Genomic DNA, 6,661 nt, shown 5'->3' with positions numbered 1-6,661 from the left:
AATCTCCCCCATGAATGGGGAATGAATCTAAGACAAAGAAACGGAAAATTATGTGTACTTTACAAGCAACAACTAATTTCATCTAGATATGTAGGTTTCCCTTTGGAGTTTCCGTAGTGAACATATGCCCGAGATACTCGGTCAATCGGTGGATGCGATATCTTTGAACTGTCAAGCTTTGCTGTATACATAGACAATCATATGTCACACAAATAACCCTTTACTGTTTATGGTTCTTACGGTTGTGTTAACTTCAGCTATGAAAACCTCCTAGTTTCATGAGTGTATAGAGAATAAACCACTTCCGTGCAGTTTCTTGGCAGATGCATCCTCCTAGACACTTAGTCTAGACACCTCTAAGCATCCGGTGACAAATATGCACGAGTTATACCCTCTGTTGTAGCCCAATATACCCAATCCTATTTTGCGAGATCCACAATAGTGTCCCGCAGCCACTCAAACCCATCTCCCTTAGATTGTCCACAAACACAAGGTTTGGGACCTCTGGCACCGACAATCCCTTATTTGGTAGAAGTGGTATTCAAGGGAATGTCAATTTCGTGAAGGCGAATAACTAGGTAAGGAGCGTCCTAGCGTACGGTGGGGAGGATATCATAGATCCCCCTCACCCAGGTAGAGTGGTCATCTGGGTGAACCTCTGTAAGCGGAAGCCCTCTCCTCCTTATGGAGTACCATCTCCCTCCCACAGTAAAATCTAGTAATGTGATAATCATGGTGCCTCTCCCGACTAGCGGCATCGGGAAACTGGATAAAGGGATTGTTATCATCATTTGGACAAGCCATGTAGGGTAACCTGTGGGGAATAGGATAAGTTATAACACTATAAACCAGGTGGGATGTTTAAATGAAAACACTTGATTTCATGTGCTTTTTCACTCATTTGAATCGGAATTAATATCTAATAATCTAACAAAGTTATTGTAAGCATATCTAATAATTTGTATTGATGTTCCACTAGTCAAAAAATCCTAGTAAAAATAATAATGCTTGTTGCTAAAATGGACTAGGTTCGGTTTGGAGATGAACAAACAAAACTGACAACTTAATATAATATGCGTTGCGAATAAAATTTTGAAGGCTATATATAAGAGTCAGATGACATAATTGGGCCAGAAAAGGGTAATAAATTATCGATAACTGATCAAACAGGATAAATAAACACAGTTCTCGACAAAACTTGCTAACAAAGCAAGATATATGTAGATTTATCAATTCAGCCCAAATGTTTAAATTTGTTTTCTGATTTTATAGCTATATCTTTCATAATAATAATATATCCTGTGAAATCCGTCTAGGGAGTGTATGCACAGACCTTACCTCAATTTAGAAGACAGTCGACGTCTAAATTGTGGAATAGAGTCTTTTTTGCTACATCTTTTAAATATGATGTTGTTGAAAATAACATGTGTGAACTTTCAAATTTTTTTGAATAATCATGCTAGTCTAAGTCCGAAATGTGGATATAGAAAGAAAAGAGAACTCATGGACGCCTAGAAGAGTTGCCTCACACTTGAATTTGAATGTTCACTGATCTTCTAAGCGAGGTTTGTCAATAGCCACACCCTGTATTCATAAAAGAAAGATCTAGTGTAGTATCAGTACACAACCACAGTGTACTGGTAGGATCATTTGGCTATCCCACTAAGTGCATCATACATAAGTAGTCTTACTACATAACAATATCATGCATATACTCAACATATACAATATAATCATCACCATTTACAAACAACGAATAATTTAACATTTCTCAAGATACACAATTATGTCAAGTCATCGTTTCTCTCATGGAACCCAAATCCAAAGTGTTAGAAAACTGAAATGTAGTACCCGATCCAATGTTTATGCTTAAAAGTTGCAACCGAACCTATATTTATGCAAGAATGTGAAAATCAATCCAAGTTACTGTGTTAGAACACAACATACAGTCAATTCAACAAGCCACAATTACAATCACAAGTATATTCTCAAAACCATATAATCAAGTCAAAAGTCATGGAATTTATCATTCATCTATCTCATTTACAAATAGTGTGATCAATAATGCAACATTCACATATATACACACATTTAAAACAAGAATAAATTTACACAATCATGAAATCACTATCATCACCTACCTCAAAAAAAGTTTGAATTCTCTAAGACACTTGATTCTTTCTTTTTCTAGGTTCGTTCCGCTTTTTCCTTGGCTACAAACAATTAATTTAACATGAGAATCAATAAAAAATAACTAATTACACGAATTACCATGAAATTTTATCAACCATAGGTCAAACCCATGATCCCCATACCTAGATTAGAGCTTTTTCTGCAACTAATTCCATATCAAAATCCTCCCCCATCGATAATTACTTGCAAGATTACATTCTACAGAACAAAAAATAGATTAAGAAAGTTAAAACCTTACCTTTAAGCTCATGAATGGTGGAAAACTTTCAAGAAAACCCATGGGTTTGTTCCTAAGCTCTCAAGTTTTCATAATTTTTTTACAAACACTTTAGCTTTGTTTTAAGACTTAATAGATGCGTTTAGAAAATAGTAAAGTTGAAGTTATTTCTTCAAAGAATTATATGGATACTATGTATTCCCAAAGTGGTTTAAATGAAATGTCTTCACATTTGAATAAGAATGGAAACTGAGAATTCTAAAGAGCCTTCGGGCTAGTTTTAAGAAAGGAGTAATAGGTTTCTAAAATGAAGCAAATATGGAAACTAAGAATTCCAAGATAGTCTTTGAGCTATGTTTGTGAGACTAATATCAAAATACATAAGAAGTATGTTTAAAAAACATAAGAGCCAGTATATTTTTGGGAGTAGTATTGAGCACCGAATTGGGGACGAGCATGAGTTCAAATAAGTCACGCCTCCATAAAACCATGTAGCCACAACGGGTAGAAAAGGTTCATAGTTTTTAGATGAACCCCTTTCACAGTATATTAGTGGATCCATTAGGCAGTTCAGATCTAAGATGCGCTGACAGCGTGAGGTATTTCGCTTTATCATCACTATAAATCTTATGTGATGATTTTCGGTTAGAGAAATTCCGTAGAAGTTATTATATTTTATATGCACAGTTTATTTGTATTTTTACATACATCTTAGAGTAAAATGTATCTCTTCATACATACAGAGTTTACAACATGTTTTAAACAATATTTCTTTATATTTCCGTTGTTTTTAAATTGTTTTATATTGAAATGAGTTAGTTATGTTGAGTTGAGTTGAGCCAGGTCAATTCTTCAGTTTCTTTTAGATTCTTTCTAGCGTATGTTGTTTATCATTCCAACTCTCATACTCGTACGTTCAATGTACTTATGCTAGATTACCTGCATCATGTTATGATGCAGATACAGGTAACCAGGATCAGCATCGAGCACCCCGTCGATCCAATTTGAGGATTCAGAGTCTATTTGCGATCCTTCTTACATCCCAAAAGTTTCTTTCATTTTGCTTTATATTTAAGTTGTTAGGATGTTGTGGGGTCTATCCCTACATTCTTATTACTTGTTTAGAGGCTTCATAGACAGTCAATTTGTTAGTCCTTTGAGTCTTTTCATTTTCAACTATTATGTTAAAGACTTAGGTTGCAAGTTTTGGCCTAGTTGAATGTTTAATATTTGAACATGCTCAGATTATATTATTATTCAGTTTAGTTAGATTCTATTAATCCATATAAATATGCATATAGTTTTCCATTGAGTTAAGTAAGCTAGGACAAGGGTCAACCTGAGGCCAACAATGGTTTCCAAGTGTCAGTGATGTCTGGGTGTAGGCTTGTGGCTTGACAAAATAGTAATCTAATAAAATTAATTTTTTAATAGTAAAATATGTACTGGTAGTTACCATAAACTAAGATTAAAAAGTGAAAAAACACGTTTTCTGCAAAAATAAAAATGAAGAAGAAGAGGAAACACTCCTCCTTATATATACACTAGTATTCTTCATCATATATCAAATTAATAGTTTTTTTAAAACAATGGATAGGAAATGCAATGAAAATTGCAAAGGCATCCAATAGTTCTGCTGCTACAATAATGTCTATAAAATATTTTATGGGAAAGAAAATTAAGAAAGGAAATCGATGAACACAGGATGAACAGAAAGTATTCTTAAAAGTATTGTATTTTCATGGAAAAGGAAGTTGAACTAACATTGCTAAGGATTTTGTGCCTAGTAGAACATCAACATAGTTTGCTCGTCATGCACTGAAGTACTTTGTGAGATTATTTGATTCTAATTCAAATTCCAATCAGAGAAAAAAGCGCAAGAAATCAAGTGTTTTCTATTTTTGTATTAAAAAAACAGAGTATCTTCAGAAAATAGAGGATGCACATAATGAAGATAGTGGCCAACAAAATCATAGTGTTCCAACAATAACACCTCTTACTTGGGTTTACATGTATCCGTATAATGATCATTATGCCGCTATGTCAATCAGTACTACTACATTCGACAAACCATTTTCTGGGATTTCTTTGTTCTTCTTCTTCTTGTTCGGTTAATAATTTGGAGTTGAAGTTATAGTCAAGAATATATACATAAGGCTACTTATTCTTTGATGTATTCTTTTGTTATGGATATATGTCTTATTATAGTTGTATACAGGGCTGTCTCAGACATAAGCCAACTAAAGTAATCGCTTGGGGCCCCTATTTTCTCCGTAAGATGTATATATATTCTTAACAAAAGTTTCACATATTGATATATTTGATGTAAAAAATTGTAATATAATTGAGAAATTGAATATTTTTTAGTTGATTGTAGTATCTGTTTTAGATTTTTATGTTGCTATTTAATTGTAGTATCCTTTCTAGTTTCGCATCTGTCTATCCATTTTATTTTCTAGCTCATTTATATTCTGAAGATTATGATAAACTGACAATATTGTGTTATCATACTTTATTCTCTTAATTCTCCTTTCACTTTTTTTTTATTCTTTCATTATTGAATATTGTGAAGTCTCTCAAGTTCAATCATTCCACATTATGTAAATCTATTGTTGTTTCTTAATAAGAGGTGCACATTTGTTTTTGGCGCTTTATTAAAATTTAAAGCACTAAAACTAATCAAAAATTTTAAATATTGCTTCTCAACTTGTAAAATTCATCGCAATACTATTTTAGTATCATTGTAGTTTTATCACAATACTATTTTAGTATCATTGTATTTTTAAAACTTATGAGTCATGTTTTATTATTTTAACTCAATATTACATAATTTTCATTGAATATTTACATTATTTGTATTCTTACTTCATAATGTCTACATATATCATGTCTCTCAAGACCTCATTTGTAGGATTACACTAAGTATATTATAATTATTCAATTTATATTTGTCAACTAAAAATAATAGGACCTCTTTATAGAATTTGGCTTTAGAGACCCAAACTTGTTGAGACAGCCCTAGTTGTATATTTTAGACATATGAAATGAAACCATGGTTAGTTCTTGATTCCTTAATTTTCTTCTTGTATTCCACATCGACAATTTTCTAAGTTTCTCTCTTTCTCAGCCCAACTTCAGATCAGTTAACAGGGCGCCAAAACCAACAAGGATAAGCATAAGTAAAATCTCTGGATGTCGGCAGTAAAGCCACAAACTAATAAATCTAAGACAATGAAAATTAATGGTGGATTAATTGAAGCAAACGAGGAGGAAGGATTAAGTGAGAATCAACATTAAACTAGTCGACTAAGGTGGGAATTTCTTGACACCAGCATCTCAATAAACTTTTTTTAAGAGGTACGTACTAAGCAATCATATACCGAAAGTAAGTGTTTTCCCAATATAGTGTAGGTATTAGCTACAATAATTAATTAACATGGTTCTGAACTGGAAAGTGATTTAGCATCAGATGAAGGCTTTAAGTGATTATAATTTCATCAGTTGGGAATAGTGGAAACTAGGAATTATATGAATCATCGACTTGTCTTTCTTCTATGTTCGGGACTTAAACGTGAGTGACGACTCTTTTCCTAAAAAAAATTCAGTTTTATGCTTTGCCTTTATCACTGAACGTTCTGTGATTATGCCCATATCTCCCTATTCCTATTTTTTCACCGTATTTTCAGAAGTCAATAACAATAGTCTGTCAAGATGAAAATTGGATTGCAGATACCCCACAACTTACAATATCTGAGTCAACCATTTATATACTACCTTATAAGTTCTGCCATATTTCTATCTTTGCAATGATCGATAACGATGCATATACATCTACCATTGTCAACCCAAGCAACGTGTTTAGTACTATATGGGATTAAAGGAATGGAAGATACTTTGAAGAGAAAAGAGAGGTGCTTTATTTATACTTTGAAATGTAAATGTATTCAAAATATGTACTATACATTATGAAATAAAGTTTTATTATATGTATGCCATACATTCTGGACTTGTTAGAGTATAAGTATGTACTGTAATATCTAGATCATTTTGGTAGAATTTTACTTGTCAGATAAGTTATTTACTTACATTTATGATATTTGACATATCTCTTGATTTCCATCTTTGAAACCTAGAAATGAAGAGAAAACTCATCGAAAGGAAGAAATTCTCCATACCATCAGAAAATACATCAAGAAAAATACTACCAGTAGGTGAGTCTACTTAAGAATTTTAATCCCTCCCCCCCCCCCC

The sequence above is a fragment of the Solanum pennellii genome, chromosome 11 (genome assembly GCF_001406875.1).
Source record: "Solanum pennellii chromosome 11, SPENNV200".
Classification (NCBI taxonomy): Eukaryota; Viridiplantae; Streptophyta; class Magnoliopsida; order Solanales; family Solanaceae; genus Solanum; species Solanum pennellii.
This window is presented reverse-complemented; position numbering follows the sequence as displayed.